We start from the raw sequence: 20,534 nt of genomic DNA, 5'->3' as shown, positions 1-20,534 counted from the left end.
AATGTTGTTCTACACTCATGGAGCAACTTCTACATTGAGCTTGGAGCATCTACCATTGGTGTATATTGTACATTGAGGGAAGGCTACTTTTTATATCTTCCTCTTCTTCTCTCTTATGGGGGGGATCTTTTCCTCACATGAGGTCTTTTTCTCTCTCATTTTATTTTATTTTACTTATCTCTCCTTTTGGAGGGGGTTTTTCCCATGTGGTTTTCCCTCTTTCTCTACTTTATGAGAGATTTCATTGCATATCTTTTGCACTTGTAGTTTGTACATGGGTACCTAACATGGCCTAGTAGCTAGGACCCATCTTGCATTATTATCTAGATTTTGTGAGCTTAAGTACATTTCCCCAAGTTCCAATTAATGGGGGTTGTGGGTGTAAATAAGTATTTACTTTTTAAACTTTAATTAATTGTGGTTAGGATAATGCATATTCATATTAGTTATCATGTAAAAACCTAGGATTTTGCATATTCATATGAGTTTTCATGTTGATAACATAGTAGTTTGCACTCCAATTGAGTACATGTTGTGTACTATACATCTCTTTATGAGGTACACCTTTGTATTTGTATCCTCTCATTATTGCACATACATTCATGCGCAATGGAGGATAATCCACTCTTGTTGAACATGTACTTAATTGTTATTCTTATCTCTTGTATGACTCCTAAACATATCAATTTCCTTTATATACAAGGCACTTCTATGTTGTCTTCATCCAATTATCTGATTAATCCATTCTCATGTGATCATATTTGTCTCTATTGTGCTATCTCTTGATCTGTTAGATCTTGGTATTTCATTCTTACCTTAGGTGTATTCTTACATGGTATTAGAGTTATACCAAATTCTTACCTAGTATCAGAGCTATACCAAATTCTTACAAAGAACCTCCATTTTGGTGCTTATTTGTAGAGGTACAAGTGATATTGAAGAGATATGATGGTATCTAGAGATGATTGTCAAATATTCATATAACAATTGTAATAATGTTATAATAATGACACCATCGTGGACATCATTTCATTGAGTCACTATCGAGAGTAACTATCCATAGATGATCCATCAAATAGATTAGTCTCTATATTCATGAGAGAAGTGACCATCTATGAAATATTCATGGTCATTTATTGCATCACATGAAACACACCAATATTTAGTCATATAATAACATTAAAATAATGGAGGATAAGATAGTTGTCAAATAATATTGAGACTTGCAATTGAAAAATACATCATCAAAGGATTGAGGTTTGAGGTTGAAAAAATGAAATAATCTACACAAGCTTGTGGAAGGTATTTATATCATGAGTACATCATGACTGTGTTCCTACTTGTTTAGGAATTTGTATTGGGATAATTTTCTCTACATCACAAAAGGTTCATGTTGGGAGGGAATTCAAATGTTCAATCTACTATTTTCAAAGGGAATGGTTATTCATGGAAAAAAATACATGAAGGATTAAATAATTTAAAGAAGATATTAGTAGTTTTAATTATCTACATAATCTCACAAGCATTCAAAAGAGACCACAATAGTAACAAGTGAGGTGTGAGATTTCTATAAATAGATGGTCATGGTCAAATAGAATCAGATTTCCATTAGCTCTATTAAGATAGAGGTACTACAAATAATATAAAAAACCAACGATAGTATCATATGAAGCTATGAAATTGATATTTGTGGCCATATAGGATGAAAATCAATAGTTGATGAAACTTGATGTGACAACTATATTAGATTTGATGTGGCTTAAAGTTTTGCAAGTTAAAAATGAGATAATAACTACTTTAAAGTGAAATGAAGAAAATGTATACCAATTTCCTTGGTAGATTTGGTTAACAATATAGCTATATGTAAGCAACCATTATGTATTTTTTGACATAAGATTTTGATATAAATGGATTGTAAGATCTATAGATTCTATGTAAGAGGTGATCTATGAGATTGTCCAAGTTGCTCAAAACAAACCAAAAAAGGGCTCAAGAAGATAGATGATTTCATTATATGGTTGCAAGGTGATCATAATGCATTGTTGGTGCTTGGATTATGGTTTGTGCATGACATTGGGAGGAGTACCATAGCCACTCCAAAATTGAAGTACTAGGAAAATACTTCTAAAAAAATATTTCTGAGTTGAATAAAATTGAACTAGGTTACACAAGAAGTATGATCCTTAACTATGACATTGTTGCATATAAAAAGGATTTGGTTCCCTAAAGATTATAGTGGTAAAATTAAACTATGTTGTTGTAACCAGTGATAAGAATGATATTGTTGTCATCAAGTTGAGGCTTGATAATCAATAATAGCTAAGCACTAAGGCCACACAACCTTGAGATCATCATTTCATGCCTTGGTGTGATCAATCTAAGAGGATGGTAATTTCATTACAAAGAGAAATTAGGAAATAATTTGATGGAAGATTAACTTAAAAAGAGATAAGTATTCTTCATGGTTGAATAATTTTAATGATTTTTCATGTTGTTATAATGTCATGCAATAACATTAGGATAGTAAATAGTGTATGCTACTATTATTGTTATTTCCCTTCAAGATAGTTAGCTATATGAACTATTCATAATCTCCATCTAAAATTCCTTTAGGATGAATTAAGAAATATAGGATATTTTTTTCAAGGAAGAAAGGGCTTGATGCTTGTGGTCATGGGATCTATGGCTGAAGACATTTCTTTGAAAAGAAGGAAGACACATTTAGATGGAGTTTGACAAATACATCAAAGGAAACCTTGAATGAATAAGTTAGGAGGTTTATGCACATACTTGGAGATTAAAATGGAATTCATATTATTATGAATTCTTGATGTTTTCAAGTCTAAGGATAAATCCATAATTTATTACATTCACCCATGTTACTATGGAATAGGATGTGTGTATTTGTGTACATAAAAAATCTTTCATAAATAATGTTGTCGAGAGTCACTTGAAATAAGACATATTCCATGATTAGAAATGTGAATAGGGAATGCTCCTATGATAGAGGGGGATATTAGAGGATATGATACATCTTAATCTTCAAGATTCCTAGTCATATTAATTCAGAATGAATAAAACCATGTTGATGGTTTCTCTAGTGATTAGGAGACTATAGCAGACTATGATTCATGCGATGAAGTTCCATGTGTGTAGGTTGAAAGGATTTTATACAAATACCTAAGATGGAACTCTATTCATTTGTAGTGAAGATATGACAACTGATATTTTCTCCAAGCCTTTTGGCAAAGTGAATTTTGTACATTATTAAAGACAAACTTAGATTTATGGATCACAATATTTATTGAGAGGGAGTCTAAACATAAGTGATTACCTCAGATCTAATTTAATGCATAATTCTCTTTGAGAGAGAAGTTTGAGGTGAAATCCTCTTGTTCGTTAATATCTCTTGGACTTATTGATAGATATCACATTGATTTTATATTAGTTATGTATCAATATGCTCTTTATGAGATAATCATGGTGGATATTATGTGATGTAATACCCATGGATATTCCATGACAGCATGAGATAATCATGTTGACCAAATTTAATTTCTTGTTTTTAAAAAAAAAAATCAATATGCATTGGTCAAAATTTTGATCAACATTCAACAATAGTTTTGACCAAACTAATGTCAAATGTATGACATCCTCATCATAACTTATTTTTAATTGGTCAAAATTTTGACCAACATTTGATGATGATTTTGACCAAATAGACATCAAATGTATGACATCTAGCTGGTTAGCTTAATACCTCCATAACAAAGGATTGGACATCCTTTCAAAATGGCTCCATGATTAGACAAAATCATGTGTTTTCCCAAAATAACATACTAACTTCATTTATTTTTTCAATCAAAGAGCATAAGCTTGAGAGGGTGGCTACAAAGTATATGCTCTAATTCCTCTTTAAGTCATTACAACTGAAACAAAAGGCAATGCTGAAGGAGACTTAAGCTAGGAATTGAAATGACATCTTGTCTTAGAGCTTAAAGTAATGTTGCAAATAGTTAACTTATCTATGCACCTATGATATAGGAATAGTTCACTAATTTTGTTATCAATGGGTATAGGAACAACATAATTCTAACTTGAAAATAAACAAACAATGAAATGAAATCTATTTTAACAAAGCAGTTCACTCACCAAGTGGGCCCTCTTGGATGAGTGAATAGAAAAGGAAATCAAGACATATGATGTAGATTTGAACTTTGTATTTTATTCATTCATGGTAAGAGGTTACATCTAATTAAAAATAATATCACATACTATTGTTATGAAAATCAATCTATTCTATCTTTTTCTCTCTCAAAAACTTATTTCAAAGCTATAGTGGACATTATTTAAAGGGAAATTTCAACAACTTCCTAACTCTATGATCACTCCATTAATGAGGATCAAGTATAGCTTCATAAATTTTACAACAAAAATATCATTAACCATGATTAACTCCTACAAGAATATAGTAGGTTGAGGGAGCTATATTTGTTCACTGTCATAATAGAAATCACATAATAATCTTCTCATTGCGAAGATTTAGTAATTTGGTCAGCTTTGACTTAGCACTGAAGTGTTGACTTTTGAATATGCACAAAAAGTACCTACAAAACATTGAATGCATACAACTTCCACATACATATTATTCATTTCATCATCAATGTTATAGAAAATGGTATAATGTTCAAACTATTACTCTTTGAAAATCCTATGGCTATAGGAAGGAATCTACCTGAAACATAGCATGGATGAGGAAACATTTATAAGCATGTAACATTCATTTATTATACCACATAAGTGCATAAATAAAAGAAAATATAGCATATCTGAACTATCTATTCTTCGACTTCATGTCTCATCATATAGATAACATATTCATAAAAACATAAGTTCATTTTCTAAAAACTATAGGTTCATAAATGTTTCTACAAGATAATTGTGTAAAAACAAGATAAAAAGGATCTGAAAATAATGGCCTTTTAGAGGTTCATCATTCCCCCGAATTGATCTATTGTTGGTCCCCAACTATCATGAAGTTCCTGATCCAGACTTGCACTTGCCAATAATTAGTTTTCCTTTCCCTTAGTTCATTCTTCACATAGTTGAAGTAACTATAATTTTCCTTGAACCTTTTCTCATTTCATACTTTAGTTGTCATATCATGATCCTCTACATTATCATTTACTGTGAGTAGTGGCTACATGAGAATGAGGGGTTGATACCTTAATGGCAACCAATGTTTGCACTGCTTTCTCCCCAACCCAAATATACCATGGAATCCTAATTATAGAAAGATTCAAGTTTTGAGGAGACTTGGGTTCTCTTATTTTTAGATCATGTGGCATCCTAATCCATTGTTGCCTTGAAGTAACAATTTTTTGTCTCATCATCTTTAGATTAGTAGTGTTCCTAGTCTATAAAGGCTCATTCTCTAACTGAACACACCTTACAAGATCCTATAGGATTTTCCAGAATAGAAATCCAATCCAGATGTGTCCATCTAGAATGTTGAACTTCTAGTCTCATAAGAAGTGGTGTTGTCATTTCACTCTCCCTATAAGGTGTATCTTGATGTTCTCTACTTATTTCATTCTATATTCATGACATCACTACTCTTAATTGTACATCTCCTACATATAGGAGTGAGCTCCATTCTATGTCTTTAGGTACTTCCAAAACTCATGTGGGGTAGAAATAGAGGGATTAAGACCTTCCATAATTCTAATCAATTTAAAATTTACAAGTTTCTCTTTAAGAAATAATGCATACACTGGAAAAGGTGACATGTGTTCCAATAATTCAAGAATCAATCATGTGATCTATTCAATTCTTCTTTTAAAGACTTCATTCTTCTCTAAATTCTCTTTCAACTTTATTCATTGATAATATGGTTTAGTTTTTCTTTCTCTAGTTTCCACTGAGCTCTCTCCCATAAAAACTTTTGAAACAAATTATTTCTTGTGGACAAATTGGGTGGTGGCAATGGTTCTTGATTAAAGAGGTCTATTCATTCTAATGCCAAGTGGGGAGTTTTGTTGACACTCTGTGGTGTGGAGTATTCTCCTTTGCCTATGGAAATTGTTGCCACCACAATCTCTTCCATGCTAGATTGGGTAGTTTTTGTAGCTAATGTGTTCAACCCACCTTGGTTGAGTTTTTCCATTACTTCATCAAAAACTTCTTGTCTAATTTCTAGGTAGTCTTCCAAAGGAAACTTTGTAGAATTTTCACCATTGACCTACTTATCAGAGCTTCCTTCAAACTCCTTAGATAATTCAATCTCACAAGACTCCTTATCACTACCAATAAGCACATAGTCAACACTATAGTCAAGTTCCAATTGTAGATTTTGGGATTTGTACTCATTCTCAACAACAATGTTTTGTTGCAATTTTTCCTCTAGATAGGACTCCTTTTCACATTAAGAAAACTCAAGGGTAACTGTTCAAATAGAGGTTTTAGGAACCCTACTCTCAGAAAGCCTTATACTTCACCTCATGGATGGTGTTGACAAGTATGGATGATTCTTTCATTTACTCTTGCTTACAGGAATTTCTACCACAGGTGCTTAAAGAGGTTTTTCTTAATCTTCCTCCTCTTTCAAGTGCAAGGTTTCAATAATAGTACTCTCCTCATCTAGTTGTTGTTCTAACCTTTCTACCTCAAGTTCCACAATTTCATCTCTACCTTTCTTAATGGTAGACCTATTATTAGTAGATGATGGGGTCTCAGGGGTACTAGAAACTTCTATATTTTTGCTTCTCCTTTTGCTAGCGATGGAGGGTTCATCTTTGTAAATCCTCTTCTTAGTTAGTCTAGAACTAGAGGGAGAGGCTTCAGGAACACTTTTAGTTTTGGGAACAACTTTATAGAAACTAGTAGATGTTCTTTCTCTACATCTAACACCTTGGCCTCTAGGGCTGACCAACCTAAGCTCTGCATCATTTAACTAGAAAAGCTCTTCCCATGTTGCAATTGATTACTAATTCAACTCCCTTTTTAAAATTAATTTTATTAAGCAATGGTGAGAGACAAATTTATCCTTTCCTAATTGCACTAAAGAAGCTTGCTTCTTAGCAATGTTAAATAGGAAATTTGGAAGGTTCACTTGTCTATAATCATTCCATACGTGAGCCAAAATATTGAAATGTAGGGCATGCAAGTATTTGTAACATCCTTCACACATGAAGTACTGGATGATAAACACTACTAGATGAACAAACTCCATTGGAAAGGATAATCTAGAAGTGCCTTGTTTCTTGTCAATTTTTGATGGAGGGTCCAAGTATAAACTCAATTGTGCCCTAGTTGTCCTTAGGTCAAACTCTTTTTCCCAATCTTTGCCTTCTTGGGGCAACCTAGTGACCTCAGCTACCACCTCTTCTATGAACTCAATTCTTAGGCCCATAACTACTATAATGCCATCCCTTAAGGTGCTCATGAATTGAAGAGCTACCTCCTCATCAAATCCTTTTAAATAAAGACAATAATCCAATCATTCCATTCTTCTAAACATCTCGCAACTAGTTGCATCACCCAAAAGAACCTGGTGATCAACTAGCTCATACCTTTGGAGACCTCCACCCATTGTTGGCTTCAACATAATTTTGGCACAATATTGATGTTTCAAATCTTGGTGATCAAAGTTTACAATATTATGGAACAAGTTATTTCAGAAAAAAAAAAAAAAAAAAATCATAAATACTTAGATAGTTTAATGCACATATCTCATAATATTATTTTTGCATCGAGTTTCATAATTTTTGATCATGTATAGGTCTGTCACCTGAACACATTGCAAATTATCATTAAAAGTTAAGTAACTACATTTAATGTCCTTAATTTTGTAATGATGTAATCACAATCGGACAAGTCATCAACATGTGACATTAAGCATTCGATTACTTCTAGTCATCTCAATTAACTTTTAGAGTTACATGTGATTTAAAATTGATTTGAAAACAAATATTTAAATATTTCCATTCCCCCAGCTATGAAAAGGCATGGGTCCCACTAGGCTAGGATATGCAAAAGTGAATAATTATGAACAATACCAATTCTTAACAAAGCATAAATAAATAAAAATAAAATAAAATGTTATGTTATGTGGTATGTACCTAGCAACTATTGCAGGAAAGATGTTCTCGAAAAAATCATTAGAATTGATAGAGTGATGGGATGGAATGGTAAGATGGGAAAAGAGAGAAGGTGAAGTGGAGTGGGTAGTGAAGAAAGTAACTTCAAGAAGAAAGATTTTATTATGAATTCCTTGAACAGAGTCAAGAAATATTAGGATTCAAGGCAGGAGACCCAAACTCTTTGGCTATAGGAATGGGAATATCATCATTGTGGTAGAATTGTCGCAGGAACTCCTCATGGATAATTGGCTTATTGTAAATCTTCAGGTGATGCCCATTGACAAGTAACTTGAATTGGAGAGGATCGATGGTAGATAATTGAACTGCACCATTTGGAAATAGGACAACAATCTCATACAATCCTAACCAACATGTTTGAAAATTTCTTGGATTATGTTGGTATTTTAAGTGATAAAGGAGTGCCCAAACTCCTACAACAAACATTTTCTATTTGATAAACCTATCATGCCACTATTTCCACTAGTGTTGAATGAGTATAGTGTTGTTCAATGCAGATTTCCTCCATTCATCAAGACCGTTCAAACTCAAGATCCATTCTTGATGTGCAATAATGAGTTCCATACTAAGCTCCAAGGTAGTTATCAATGTTTTATATTCAAATTCTATAGGCATTAGTGTTGACTTACCATAGACAAGCTCAAATAGAGTAAAATGAGTTGTGGATTTCCATGTGGTTCTATAAGCCTAAAGAGCCTTAGGAAGTTGTGAGGCCCAATACTTCCTATGGAGTGTTAATTTCTTTGTGAAGATGGATTCTAGCTCCCTATTATTAACTTCTACTTGACCTTTAGCCTATGGATGATAAGGTGTTGATTTACCATGCCCGATAGTATACTCTTGCATAAGAGAAACTATCAAATTTGTTATAAATTGAGCCCCTTGATCATATGTAAATTCCCTAGTGACTCCAAACCATGTAAAGATGGATTCATACAAGAACTTGGCCATGTTGATATCCCTTGGGTGTTCCATGGATTTAGCCTCTACCCATTTGGTTACATATTTAGTGCAAACTAGAATATAGGATTTTCCTTGTGAAGAAGGTTCAATAGGTCCTACAAAGTCAATCCCCCATTTGTCAAAGGGCGTGATAACTACTTGAGGCTATAGAGGCATTTCATCTAATTCATTGGGTCTTCCCATTCATTCACACTTTTCACATTTCTTTGTACATCTAGTTGCATCCTTGTGCAAACTTGGCCAATAATACCTAGTTGTGAAAATTTTGAAAGCAGTTTGTTTAGATGCAAAGTGACCTCTACAGGGTTCATCATGACATGCCCTTAAGACATTATATGTTTCATCCTCTCTTAGACATTGATGCATGACTTGATCAGGTCAAATATAAACACATAAATCTAGCAATCGATGAATAGTTAAATCTCTTCTCTAGTAGTAACTTCCTTGCTTTGGCAAAGAAGTGAATTAGCATTTTACCTATGGTGAGGTAGTTAGCAATATCTACATATCATGGATTTTGTGCTAACAACAAAAAAAGTGTTCATCTAGAAAATTATCACCAATGGCTATAGGATGATCAGAGGCATGCAACTGAGAGAGAAAGTTGGCTACCACATTGGCTTTGCCAAGTTTATCTACTATGGTGATATCAAATTCTTTCATGAGTAGCAACTAGCAAGCTAATCTTCCTAATATTGCAAGCTTGTTTACCAAATATTTTATAATAGAATGGTTAGTGTGGACAAATATTTCATAGCAAATAAAATATTTCCTAAATTTATTAAGTGCATAGATAACTTTAGTTAATTCCTTTTTAGTGACTGTGCAATTAAACTTTGCACCTTACAAATTCTTACTGATGAAGGGTATGTGCAAGATCATGCTCAACCAAACTATGCTCTTAAATGGCAATAAAAAATTAGAAAATTAGGGTTATGTCAACTTGACATGCATTTTTCTAGTTATTATTAGCATTATATCAAAAAGTTGAGACAAAGAAATCTCTAGGAAATTGAATCTAGTTTCTAAACTACTAGGACTTATCTCAAAAAAATAAAATTTGATTCATCAAAATTTTGAATTTTAATGCAATATTACAAAAATTTCAGAACAAAAATAAGAAGTAGACTTATGTTTGACCACCTTAATTAAAATTAAATGATAATATTTTTCAATAATATTCTAGATATAAGTAGTAGACTCATGCTTGGATGTGACACATATTTTCATGTATTTTTATTCTAAATAAATAATAATAAATTAATTTTTTACTTTAGTATTTTTGGAATTAAAAAACTCTCATGTCTAACCACCTTAACTAATTCAAAACTCTACAAAATTTAATTTTCATTTCTTTTCCTTATAGTGGAGGAAACATAGAATGTGATGCATCTTTTGGATTTAAAAATGTTTTACCATTTGAAAGTTATAATTGTTTTTGAAGTAGTGTGTCAGTCAACACTTTATATGTAACTCCATTAGAAAATAAGTAATAATTACTTACTGAACTCATAATTTGAGAAACCTTACATTTATGGAAAGATAAAAACATTCTTAAGAAATCATTTTTATTTCATCAAAATTTGGCAAAAAAAAATTTGTCAGCTATATGTTTGAATTAAAAATCACATAAAAATAGGCCAAAAACACATTTTTTGGATGTTTTTTAAGTTGACCATATAGGGTTGGTATCAAAAGATATAGTAGACCTTATAAATATATTAATTGTTTTCATTTAGTATCAAGATGGGTGGGGCAAAAGTTGGAAGAGATTTTGAAATGGTTTGAGGCATTTCAAAACTACATATTTTTTAGATCGCCACTTTTTGGCACACCATGATCTTGCACATACCTTGAAGTAAATGGCATACTCAACTGAGTACACTTTTTTTCCTAGCATGACACTAATAGCATATGGTTTGAGGCATCTGTATGAATGTGAAAAGGTAGCCCCCAATTGGGTCCTCTTAGAATAGGTGTTGTACTAAGAAATTCATTAAGCTATAGGAAAGAAGTAGCACAATCAAAGTTCCAAGAAAATTCAAAATCCTTTTTGAGTAGGTCATAGATGGGTGTTGTAAGTTTATTGAAGTTTTTAATGAATCTTCTATAATATCCAGCATGTCCTAAACAACTATGTACATTCTTCTTCTTCTTTGGCATAGGTAAAGTACTAATGACTTCAATATTTGCTAGATCTTCTTGGATACCCTTAGATGAGATGAAATAGCCTAACACTACACCTTCCTCCTTTATCATAAAACATTTTTTACTATTTAAGGAAAGGTTATAGTCTTGACATATTTTTAGTACTATTTCTAAATTTGCCTTTGCTTCCTCAAAAGTAGAACCATAAATAGTAAAATCATCCATGTAGATCTCCATAAAATTAGCAGAGTTATCTAAAAAGATACTAATGACAGCTCATCGAAATATAGTTGGGCCATTGCACAAGCCGAAAGGTAAAATTGAGTAGGCAAATGTGCCCCATGGGCATGTGAAAGTTGTTTTTCTTGACCTTCTGGAGCTATTTGTATCTGATTGTAAAAAATGAAACCACCTAGAAAAGAAAAATACTTTTTGCTAGCTAGGTTATCAAGGACTTGGTTTATAAGTGGTAAGGGGAAATGGTCTTTCTTAGTGGAAGAATTGAGCTCACTATAATCTACATAAACTCATCATTTTCCTCCCTTCTTAGGTACTATAAATAGGGATGAGACCCATGGACTCTCAAAGATGGGGTATATAAAACCAACACTTAGTAGTTTCTGCAATTCATTCTTAACTATATCTTTTAAAATAGGGTTAACTCTCCTTTGAGGCTGTCAAACAGGTTTGAAGTCAGAGATGATTAAATCTTATGATTATAGAGCATAGGATCTAATACTTTCAGGCCCATGTAATCCCAAGAAAATGCTCTTTGATTCTCTTGCACTAACTACAACATAATCTTTTGTTGGGAGAGTGATAAGCATTTTTTAGATTCAATTCTTTGCCTAGACCAACTTCCATCTTAATAATCTTATCTATCATGAATAATTGAGCAATTGGAGAAGAATCCATCTCATGAGGTAATAATGAGTGGATAATTTATGAAGCTTTTGAATGATATGGTGAATTAAAGGATGGTAACATAGTCTCTAAGATACATTCATCTTGAGGACACACTTGAGATTCTATTCCATATTTATTTAGAATAATGGAAAAAATTATTTCATTTTCTTCTCGAGCAACTATAAATGATTCTCTACCTATCATCATCAACTGATGGATGTAATTGATTTCTAGATCATCATCACCCAAATCTAGCCAAATTACTTAGTCATCTAGTAATAATGGTTAAGCAAGGGAGTATAAAGTCAAGTTCTTGGTATGACTACCATTAGATATTTTCATCTTTCCAGATCAGCAAGCTATATAGGTATCTATAGTGGCCAACCATGGTCATCCTAAAATTAAAGGATATCCTCCCACATTAGCCTTTGGGGATAGAACAAAAAAATCAATTGGATACTCCCAAGTGTTTAAGGTGACTATGACATCTTCTATTATCCCATCTAGCTTAATGGTAGAGCTATCAACAAGCTGTAGTATGGTGGGTGTTTCTCTAAGGCCAATGTTATGCATTCAAGATTATACCTCCATTTTCATGACATTTATAGATGCTCCTAGATCAATTAAAGTATTTTGAACTTGGATCCCATGGATAGTAACTATAACTATAGGACTTCAAGGATCAAATTATTTAGGTATGGTTAATTTCTCCAGTATTAAGTCAAACAACTATCTTAACAAATGAATGGTTTTTGGATCTTTCTTCTTGGTTGTTTAATACATGCTTCCTTAATAGCTTTAGTGTAGTCAATGACTTCCTTAATAGCATCCAATAATGTTATTTTTACTATCATTTTCTTTATCTAATTAAGCAAATCAATGACTGCATGGCTCTCTATGGGTTGGCTTTGTTCCATCAACCTATGGGTGAATGGAGATTCTTTGCCTATAGGAGAGGTCTATTGGTTTGACTAATATGTCTACTCATTTGAAGGATCTTCAAATTCATTCATTATAAGGTTTTTGGGTGAAGGAAGAGTGGTGCCTAACCTTAAGTGAATATCATTCAAGGAGGTGACATAGATTTGTTGTTGAGTATGTTCATTAGTATTGTTCAAAATAGGATTAGGATGAACTGGTAGTTGGGACTTCTTGGGAGGAGTATTAGTGGCTATAGGAGGAGGTATTAAAGCTTTCTACTAAGGTGGTGGTAATAGGGTTTGTTGACTAGGTTGGGTATTCTAATTTTAATTTTGTTGCCAACCCTACTGAGTTTACTGCCAACCTTGCTAAGGTTGCTACCAAACTTGTTGAGGTTGTTGTCAATTATTATTTCCACTTAAACTAGTATTCTAAATTTTTTGCCATTGATTGTTATTATTTTTAATTTGAAAAGGATCTTGTGGCATACCTTGTCTTTGAGCATATGGCATTTATTGAGAGATATCAAGCACATCTCCATTTTTTAAAAATGGCTTTGAACTCAATAGGCCTTGGTTTTGTCTCCACATTTTCAACAAACTTACATCTACAGTGTCTTTTCTTTTCCCTACAATGTGGATAGTATTTACTAAACATGCCATCAACTTCATCTTTCTTCCTTTTTTCTTGTATGGTGTCCAACTAAGTGGCTACATCATTAATGATGTCTTTCTTGAAATCTAAGAAAAATTTGGATAATTCCATCTTGGATACTCTTGAAATGCCATTAGACTTATGTGGTAAATCTCTAGGTACCCTACCTTTTGTCACAATGGCTCTAGAATATTTTAGGTATATATTTTGTATATTAGTCCAAGTCTTTTGAGTGATATCTCCTCCTAACATAAGATCTAGAGCTTCAATGCTTCTATCATTCATGCCTCTCATAAAAATATGTTTCTTTGATTCCTCATTCAATTAATATTGTGTATTTCACTATAGGTTGAACATGAATTGAGAAACATAATCTTCAAGGGTTTCATCATCCTTTTGGAACATTTTGAAAATCTCATCTCCTTTTATATCCTGACCCCTGAACTATTCTTTATACTTTGTGAGAAACAAGTTGCACATTACAGGCCAATCTACTATAACTTTGGCACCCAACCCCATGAACCATCTTCTAGCAACTTCCTTTGGGGTAGAAGGAAACAAATTTAGTTTATGGCCATCAATTGTATAGTCATAAATTTTACAAAGTATGTTGAACTCAAATAGAAAGGCTTTAGGCTCTCTAGTGAATAGGCCACAAAACTTGGGAAGTGCAATAACAGGTATGTTCTTCAAATTTTGGTTACCCTAGTGAGGAGGGATAGGAGAAGGAAATGTAGGTTAAGACTGAGGCTGAGCCATTCCTAGAGGCGATACTAGCAATGGTGGTTGATAGATAAAAAGGGAAAGTGGATTATCTTGGTATTTAGATTCATCAAAAAAATCATTCAAATGCAAGGATTCATCAGAGGATGAGAGTATTTGTTCTTGAGTAGCAATGAATGGATTTTCAAAAGGTTGTTCTTCATTCTCACTAAGAGTTTCTTCAAGTTCAAGATTAAAAATGTCTTCTTGAATATTAGAAAGAAGAAATATTCCAAGGAGGTCACTTCTATCAATGTAAAATAATGTAAAATCTAAACTAACATAATGACTTCAGGGTTGAATTAGATTGACACCTTGTTGCCATGGTTCTTGTAACTGCCAAAGTGCAAAAAAGAAAAAGGAAAAAAAGCATCTCTATTTTAAGTCAAAGCAAGCTTGAATGTATCAAACTTCTAGCCTTGAAAGGGAAATTTATTGATTGTATTTTTAATGACTTTTTGATCTTGATGCATCTATCTTGTCTCTAGCTTTGTCCAGTACTTCAAATTTTTCAAATCTGGTTCCTGAGTCTTAAGTTATCAAAGGTTAATGAAGCATCCCCAAACATGTGTTTCATCTCAAAATCTTAACATCTCCATCAAAAAGGTTAAGATAAGTTTCCAAAATACATTTTTTAAAACAAATTATAAACCATTAACCTCATCCAAAAAGGTTAAGGTTTGGGCTCCAAAACACATGTTTCATCTTAAAATCTTAACCTCTCCATCAAAATGGGGTTAAGATAAATTTCCAAAACACATATTCTAAACCATTAACCTTAGCTTCTCATCCAAAAAGGTTAAGATTAGAGGCTCAAAACATATATTTTCCACTAGATCATTAACCTTAACCTCTCGTAAAAAAAGGTTAAGATTGGAGTTCAAAATATGTATTTTAGAGGTGGTTATTAACCTCTTTGTTCAAAAGCTGAAAGATTCAATATGTGTTTCAAATTGATTAAATTATTATTGGCAAGCAATAATAAGGTTGGCACATTTACAAGGTCAAGACTCATTCCTCCAAGATTGGCAAGAAAGATAAATTCAGTTTGAAAGCATCGATTTAGCTATGATCTCCATTGGCATTTCTTCATATAGGATGAGTTGTTGCCTTGGGTACATGTTGTTTTGATGATACCCCCGTGGTGGATGACATAGCCCATGGAAAGAGACATCCCTATTTTGTGAACACGAGCAGATATACTTCATACTCACCACTCCCACACAAGCCAAGATCCATGTTTGTACATAGTGTAAGGGCTCCAAATACTCATAAGGGCTCCAAATACTCAAACAATGTGTAGGTTTCATGCTCAGACTTCTTCAATCTCTAGCCCATAACATTAAGATTTTGAGAGATGGAAAATGGAAAGAGGAAGAAGCTACAATATTAGTATGAAGGAATATGATTAGCATCAAGCTAGGAGAGATTGTTCCTATAGATGCCCACCTACTTGAGGGAGATCCTTTAAAGATTGACTAGTCTGCTCTCACTAGTGAATTTGTTCCTGCTACAAAGTATCTAGGAGGTGAAGTTTACTTTGGTTCTACTTGCAAGAAAGGAGAAATTGAAAATATTGTTATTGCTAATGGAGTTCACAGTTGCCAGTTTAGTTGATTCTACCAATAGTGTTGCACATTTTCAAAAGGGTCTAATAGCCATCAGTAACTTTTGTATATGTTCCATTTCTATAGGAATTGTAATAGAGATTAATGTGATGTTTCCTTTCCAAAAGAAAAATTATTGGAAAGGGGTCAACAACCTTTTCATTTTATTGATTGGTAGTATTCCCATTGTAATGCCCATGGTGTTGTCTATAACCATGGTTATTGGTTCCCATTACCTCTCTTAGTAGGGAGCCATTACTAAGAGAATGACTATCATTGAAGAAATGGTTGGAATGGATGTCCTTTTTAGTGATAAAATTGGAACTCTAACACTAAATAGGTTGTGCATGGAAAAAAACCTCATTGAGGTATTTACAAAGAGAGATAAGAACATGTGGTGTTGCTTGTAGCAATGGCTTTAAAAACTTAAAATCAAGATGCCATCAGTATTCCATTGTTGGAATGTTGTCAGATCCAAAGGAGGCAAGAGTAGGCATCACTAAAGTCCATTTTCTGCTATTCAATTCTACCAATAAAAGAACTATTTTCACTTACATTGATTCGAAAGAAAATTGGCACAAAGAAAATAAAGGAGCACTAGAGAAGATTTTAGAACTTTGCCAGTGCAAGGAGGACATGGAAAAGAATGTGCATTCAATGATTGATAAGTATTCTTAATGCGGGCTTCGATCTCTGGTTGTGGCCAGACAAGAGGTGCCCAAGAGAAAGACAGAGAGTGCTGGAGGACCTTGGGTTTTCATAGGTTTCTTGGCTTTGTTCAAACCTCCTTTTCATGATAGTGGAGAAACCATTTGTAGAGCTCTTAACCTTGGAGTTAATGTAAAGATGATCAGAGGTGACCAGCTAGCTATTGCTAAAGAAACATGATGAAGGCTTGGAATGGGAGCTAATATGTATCCTTCAACTACCTTACTTGGCCAAGACAAGATGATATCTAAAGTATCTCTTCCCATTGATGATTTGGTTGAAATGGCTGATGGATTTGCTAGAGTATTCCCAGAACACAAGTATGAAATAGTGAGGTGGCTTCAACAAAGAAAAGCACAATTGGTAATATAAGCAAGTGATCATCAACATAAAGTTATTATTCAGTGCACTTGTACATGCCTCATACTCTTGATCTCTTCATGAAAAGAGAGATATGCATTCATTAATAAACTGATGTAACTTGAATAAATCATTCAAATATCAAAAGGAGATTGATAAGGACTAATTATTCAATCTTCCTTTTGAGAGATGTAAGATCTAAGTTTTAGATTATACTTGGTTCATTTTGTAGAGGTTAATTAACCCCTCCCAAATTACATATTTTGGAGGTAGTTATTAACTATGAAGTAGTAGTTCTTAACCTCCATGTCTATATAAGGAGTCATTTTTGGCTTTGTTGTGAGACTTTTTGGACTTTAGAAAAAGGGAACACTATGCTAAACATTTGATTTGAAGATGATATTTGGAAAGTGTGTACAAATTTTTTCTTTGTAATTAGAAATTCCTCTTGGGTTCTTGGTGCGAGAAAATAAAGGAATGTGCAATTTGAGTTCTCTTCTTTCAAATCTAAATTGTTAGAAATATGTATTCTCTTTGTAGTGAACATTTTCATGGTATTGTGCAGATGTTTATGAATCTTTGGATCAATATTGTGCTACTGATAATTCTCAAGCGTAGATCTTGATTGTTGTAATTAGTAGTTTAATTTAGTCTAGGAAAGCTTTGAATTTTTCTAGTGCATTCATCATCAATGGCCTTCTATTGATATTTTAAATTTTGATTTCATTTTGATTTGTAAAAATTCAAAAATTATATCTTACGAGGGAGTTGCCCCTCTAAATGCAAAGGAAGGCCACATATCAAGGGCCTATCCAAATGTTGTGAATAGTTTTCCACATACACTCTGTTGAGCCATTTTCAAGTGACAAATCTATTTACCAAAATTTTTTTGGCAACTCTAATAGGGACTGAAACAAGAAAGATTAATTTGTCACCTATGATAAAGTAAGATGGTGTTGCCTCATGAGAATGTGCTTCTAGTTCTACAACCAAACCTTGGTTTCCAAGACACACAAGAAGAAATTATTTCAGATTTGAAAACTCTAGCCTAGAGGTGTAGATGAAGTGCTCAGGAATATAATTAGGTGAATGAAGTTCTAGAAGAAGAAGAATTTGGGGAAATATTTTGAAGAGCTCCTAGTGATCAAAATATTATAGTCATTGAAAGAATAGTTGTTATTCCAAGAAGGAATAGGAAAAATCTTGGTCACATCCAAGGTCAAATAATATTTAGTAATTCGGCTGATGAAAGTACCTTCCCTTGAATGAATTTTGGTGAATCTATTTAGAAAATTAAATATTGGTGACTCTATCTAAGTTTCAAATTCAAAACATGGTTTGGTATAATGGAAAAATGCAAAGTGATAGTGACAATAGCAGTGATGAAGAATAGTTTTCATACTCAAAGAAATAGATTCCTAATGAACCTCTACAAGTATATTTCTTGAAGAATTTCTAGGGCAGTAGGAGGCTAGATCCTAGAATGGTTCATCCTTGCTGCAAAATTTTCAAAATATTGAAGAAGATGATGGAAAATATTATGAGTATCTTTCTCATGATCATAATTCTTTATTTGAAAAAGGTCCAACATATAAAGATAAAGGTCTTTTTGAAAAATGTCTTTCATCTAAATTAGCAATGAAGAATAATGGAAATGTCTCTCATTCACTTGTCTATCAACAAAATCAGATTTTTGTCAATCCTTAGCAAGGTAGCTTCTTGTAGAAACTAGACCTAGAAAAGATCCATCCATTTTTTCTCTAAACCTTGCAAAAGATAGATGAAGAAGATGATAAAGATAATCAATTCCTCTCTCACAAACCAAAGTCATTTTTAGAAAGAAGTTCCACATGTGAATAGAAGAAAGAAATTGATCAGTAAATTAGTTCATTTGAATCAAGGAATGGAGGTAAAAAAGGTGTCCCATTGCCTACACCTATTACTCATCAAAATCATACTTCCATTGATCCTGATCAGGTTAAATTTTTGAAAAGTTTCTATGGAAATGCATAGCTCGATCCTAACAAAATACATTCTTCTATACTGAAAACGTTGCAAGAACTTGAGAAAGAAGACCCATGTAAAAATTATTTTCTTAACAATATAAAATCTCCCAATCAAACTATTAGAAATGATTCGTCTAATTATTCATGCATGAAAGAAGACGAGGATTCCATGTCTAATCAAGCATATGGCTAAGAAATGGAGTGTATAGGAGAAGAAGTGTCTACTAATTCATCAAGTCATCACCATCAAAATTATCAAACCCAAGAGAGAGTATTCAATTATCTCGATCCTAATGTGAAAGAAAAGGAAATATCAAAATCTCAAGGAACTATGCAACATACAATTGAAGATGAGGGAAATGTGGATCAAGGTGAATTTCATACCACTTTTATTCCTACTTGGTGCCTGAATGTTTCAGATGATGACTTCCTATGTGGAGAGGATCTTCCTATTCATGTTTCCATTATCATTCAAGGTGATTAATCTATTGACAACATCAATACTTCAGTTATTATGGCACAATCTAAAACTACTACCATTGATTGAGATAAAAACACCAATAAACCTCTACAAATATCTACTTTCCCTATGGAAATGGAGACATTTACATTTGATGACATTAATGGAATTGTGATTAAAAGATTGGTTGATGAAAAAGTGAAAAATTATCTTCAAGGAGAAGAAGATGAATTATCTAGCCTTCATTCTTTATCATGCATGCCAACTTTCACATTTCATTAAAGATGTCTTGGAGAAGAACCAATGATTCAAAAGGACATAGATATCATTGAACATATTAAAAATGAAACATATTATATGATGAAAAGTTCCTCTAATCCAATGGAAGTTAAATTAAAATCATATGGATCATTCAAAGGACAAATAAATACTCTTTTTGAGTCTTTTCATCAAATAGGAAATCCTATTGCAAAGAACTTCTATGAGAAGAAAAGCCATGATAAAAGAAGTAATGATATATTATAGAATATTATGGAGGAATTTGATGAAAGAAGCTCTTATAATGCATTTACTCCAAGCCTATGCTCAAAATCCTTGGATGATAATTTCCTCTATGGAGAAAGTAGTTACTTTGATCCTTTGTTTTTAGATGAAGGCATTTCTATGGATTTTTCTCAAGTAGGTATTCAAAGACAAGCTTGAATGGCTATCTTTACATTACAAATTATATATAGGAAATCAAATATGAGGTTTAATATCATCTAGTCTTTACCATTATAAAGCCCTTCAAATAGAGAATTTTTATATTAAGGGAAATGAATTTGAAGTTATGGCCTATAATGTTGAAGATAGTATCAATGCAACTTAGAAATACCTAAAG

The 20,534-nt window shown here is 32.8% G+C and overlaps 1 pseudogene; it reads left to right on the top strand.

Moving 5' to 3' along the window:
* The window catches only part of LOC149558234 (plasma membrane ATPase pseudogene), a 49,390-nt pseudogene extending 32,190 nt beyond the window's left edge, over positions 1-17,200 (top strand).
* Positions 17,201-20,534: the final 3,334 nt, after the last annotated feature.

This window comes from Cupressus sempervirens, chromosome 5, assembly GCF_028749045.1.
Source record: "Cupressus sempervirens isolate cs-2001-9-10 chromosome 5, ASM2874904v1, whole genome shotgun sequence".
Classification (NCBI taxonomy): Eukaryota; Viridiplantae; Streptophyta; class Pinopsida; order Cupressales; family Cupressaceae; genus Cupressus; species Cupressus sempervirens.
Note: the sequence above shows the minus strand (reverse complement) of the source record. Positions and strands in the feature narration are given on the sequence as shown.